General features: G+C 48.5%; 1 pseudogene; it reads left to right on the plus strand.

Moving 5' to 3' along the window:
- Nucleotides 1-3,054: 3,054 nt before the first annotated feature.
- Nucleotides 3,055-3,735, plus strand: LOC147119774 (uncharacterized; annotated as a pseudogene).
- Nucleotides 3,736-4,376: the final 641 nt, after the last annotated feature.

Here is a 4,376-nt window from a genome sequence, read left to right on the forward strand (position 1 = left end):
TCCTCCTAAGCGGATTCTGGGGGGAGCTCTGTGGCGACACGCCACCACTGGACATAATCCGCTCACGGCGGCACGGACAGTTTAAGCAGACGCCCCCAGCCAGGGGCCTTTTCCTCCAGCAACTTGTTTCCCGCAGGGACAGGCTGCCAGGAGCACTTCCTGTCTGGAGAGTATTTAAGTGGATGCGCGGGCTTTTCCAGTTCCTCTTTGCCATGAGGTTGATTAAAGCAGTTGTGCTTTACTAACTCTGGTCTCGACTCCCACGTTTGCCGCGGTATCTCAACAAACTCAAATTTCTGTCCACGGATGTTGCCTGACCTGCTGAGTTTTTCCAGCATTTTCTGTTGTTATTTCACACCTGAGAGAGACCGTTTAGATACGTCACGTGCGGGAAGGGATTCACTCCGTTGTCCCAACTGTTGACACTGCAGAGTGCCCACATTGAGAACAGTTGCTGTAAATACTCTGACAGTGACAAAAGCTTTCAAAGTTCAAAGCTTTCAAAGTTCAAAGCAACTGATGCACGATCAGCGCATTGATACTGGAGAGAGGCTGTTTCAATATTCTGTGTGTGGGAAGAAATTCACCCCACCTGCTGAGACTCCAGTGAGTTCACATGTGACTGCAGGGGTCTGGATTCTGTTATTAATCACATCCAGGACTGAACCATGGCAGAGTGCCCGTGCACTTGGGTTTCTGTGTGAATTAGTGATGAATTTTCTCTCAATCGGGTCACAGGAACTCATTCTCCATTCACTAATTGGGGAATTCAAAGGCGCGGCTGTTCCCCAGTGTGCCGCGCGGGGGAGAATGTGCATTATTCACACTGGAGGAGCCCAGTGCGCAGGCGCAGTGCCCGCCTGTATTCGGAGCATGCGCAGTGTCACTATGAGCCGAGCTGTGCGGGTCCTGGAAGCGGACAAAGGCGGGAGACGCGATTTTTGCGCCGATTACGAATCAGAGGGGTGCAGGGAGGTAACGCACTCGGTGGGCGGGATTCATACACACCTGCTGTAGGCCGCAAGTCCCGAATGAGAACTTACAGGTTCCGCGTTTGCAACTCCGGGGCTTTTTCCCGGTAATAGGCCCAGGCTGATGGCGGCCATCTTTATAAAGAAAAGCTGTAGCTTTGTGTGTCGCAAACTTGCTTCATCAAGCAGTAGAGCGCGGGCGTGGCCATCTTTGTAAAGGACCCATTAGTGGGCGGGGCTTCAGGATCCCAGTGCGTGAACTGAACCCAGCCAGAGTCAGCACCTTCAGGGGAGGAGAGGGAGGGTAACCAGTGAGTGTAGAACTGAACCCAACCAAAGTCAGCACCTTCAGGAGAGGAGTAATGTGATAACGGCACAGAAGCAGGGAATTCGGCCGATTGAGTCCGTGCCAGCTCTCTGCAGAGCAATTGAGTCAGTCCCATTCCCCCGCTCTGTCCCCGTAGCCCTGCAAGTTTATTTCCCTCAAGTGCCTATCCAGTCACCCCTTGAAAACATTGAGTGTCTCCGCTTCCACCAATTCCATTGGCAGCGAGTTCCAGGTCCTCACCACTCGCTGTGTAAAAAGTTTTTTCTCACATCTCCCCTGTATCTCTTGCCCAAAACCTTAAATTTGTCTCCTCTAGTCCTTGTACCATCAACTAGTGGGAACAGCCTTGCCCCGTCTAGCCTATCCAAACCTGTCATAATCTTGTACACCTCTATCAAATCACCCCTCAACTTCCTTTGCTCTAGTGAAAACAAATCCAGCTTCTCCAACCTGTCCTTGCAGCTAAGATCCCCCCATCCCTGGAACCATTCTGGTAAATCTCCTCTGCACCCTCTCAAGGGCCTTCACATCCTTCCTAAAGTGTGGTGACCAGAACTGAACGCAATACTCCAGTTGTGGCCTAATCAGCGCTTTATAAAGATAAAGATTCAGCATAACTTCTCTACTTTTGTACTCAATGCCTGTATTATGAAACCCAAGATCCCATATGCTTTGTTAACCACACTCTCAATATGTCCTGCCACCTTCAGGGACCTATGCACATTAACTCCCAGGTCCCTCTGTCCCTGCACACTCGTTAAAACTGTGCCATTAAGTGTATATTGCCTATCCCTGTTCCCGCTGCCAAAATGCATCACCTCGCACTTCTCTGTATTAAATTCCATCTGCCACTTGTCTGCCCATTCTGCTAGCCTTTCTATGTCCTGTTGCAGTCGATTGGTATCATCCTCACTGTTTGCCAGACCCCCCATGTTTGGTGTCATTGGCAAATTTAGAAATTCTACTTTGTATTCCAATATCCAGGTCATTTATATATAGTACTGACCATTGGGGAACACCACTATCTACCATCCTCCAGTCTGAAAAACAGCCATTTACCACAACTCGCTGTTTTCTGTCCTTAAGATAATTCCTTATCCAAGCTGCCACTGATCCACCTGTTCCATGAGCCTCAATTTTGTTAACCAGCCTTCAATGTGGTACTTTGTCAAACGCCTTCCTAATATCCATGTAGACAACATCCATTGCATTCCCTTCATCAAGGAGAGAAGTGAGTGTAGGACTGAACCCAGCCAGAGTCAGCACCTTCGGGGGAGGAGAGGGAGGGGAACCAGTGAGTGTAGAACTGAACCCAGCCAGGGTTGGGGGAGAAAACTGGGAGCAAAAGACAAACTGTCTTGAGATGTGCGATGTGTTTGGATTTTAACACAGGGAGGAGGTACAATGTGTGGGACGGAGATTTACAGCTTTGGGGGAACAAGAGAGGAAAGAATGTTCCGTAGAAACTAGAATTGTCTGTTCTGAATTTCTGTCCTGTACTTACACTGATGAGTTTTGTAAGCTCCATTTACAGGGTATTTGAAGGGGAGGATTTGCAGACGGGAATCTCGAACCAAACATCACATCAAGATCTGTCAGTCACTCAATTCATCAGGACCTGAATATCATCAGCCTTTGAATGTGGAAGGAGAAATGTTTGTCTGTTCTGCCTGTGAGAAAAAGATTTCAAACATCAGTGTGACTGGAAAAGCACAGAGACACACACACCTGAGTAAGAGTGTTCCAGTGCATTGACACAACCTGAAAAAACATTGCACCATTCACAGTGGGGAGAAACCGTACACGTGTTCTGTGTGTGGACGAGACTTCAACTGATCGTCCAACCTGGAGAGACACGAGGACACCCGGACCACAGAGAAACCGTGGAAATGTGGGGAATGTGGGAAGGGATTCAGTTCCCCATCTAATCTGGAAATTCATCGGTGCAGTCACGCTGGGGAGAGAGCGTTCACCTGCTCTGAGTGTGGGAAGGCATTCACTCAGTCAACCCACCTGCTGACACACCAGTGAGTTCACACCGGGGAGAGACCGTTCACTTGCTCCGTGTGTGGGAAGGGATTCACTCGTTCATCCCACCTGCTGAGACACCAGCGAGTTCACACGGGGGAGGGGCCATTCACCTGCCCAGAGTGTGGGAAGGGATTCACTGATTCATCCTGCCTGCTGCGACACCAGCGAATTCACACTGGGGAGAGACCATTCACCTGCTCCAAGTGTGGGAAGGGATTCACTCAGTTATCCAACATTCTAACTCATCAGTGTGTTCACACTGGGGAGAGGCCGTTCACCTGCTCCAACTGTGGGAAAGGATTCACTACTTCATCCCACCTGCTGAGACACCAGCGAGTTCACAAGTTGGATTCTGCTGTTATTGCTGCTGCTTATCACATCCCGACTGAATCGTGCCCATTCTGACAGTTGGAGCTAGTTTCTGCTGATGTTAATAGCCCCTATAACTGGGATGGAGTTTAATATTTTGATTTTTCAAATAACACAGTGTGTCAATATTTGATGTCTCCAAGAGGAGACTAATTGATGTCCTGTTACCAACTGCTCCATTTTTGGGCCTTTTCTCCTTTCTAACTCGAGATTATTTCAGTTCTCCTACCTTCGGTTACTCTCACGGACAAGTCCCAGCTCCCCATACCTTCCAGGGTGCCTCTCCTAGCCTTGGTATCCAGGGAAGGTCTCGGTAACACGCCCGGGATCACTAAACACAAAACCCAGTCTGTTAATCACTTTCAGCTACTGGACTTAGCGTGTGTCCCACAGCATCTCTCTCACCTTCGATGTGTGAATAGAGCATCACGCCTGTAAACCTGCTTTCAATTTAAATTTGAATCCACTCAGCAAGTGTATTTAAAAAAATACGTACAAGTAAACAGATCACATCAAATAATTGGCAAAAATTTAGAGTCAACAAGATGAACAAGTGAGCACATCACGGCCCAATACCCCAGCTCTATATTCACAGGAGAAAGTCTGTTATCAAACTCCTCGAGTGGACAGAATAGAGAAAGATCCCAACTCTAAGAACATCTAGAATCTGTTGTAAA

The sequence above is a fragment of the Somniosus microcephalus genome, chromosome 4 (genome assembly GCF_052327205.1).
Source record: "Somniosus microcephalus isolate GS21.2 chromosome 4, FLI_Smic_1.0, whole genome shotgun sequence".
NCBI classification, from domain to species: Eukaryota; Metazoa; Chordata; class Chondrichthyes; order Squaliformes; family Somniosidae; genus Somniosus; species Somniosus microcephalus.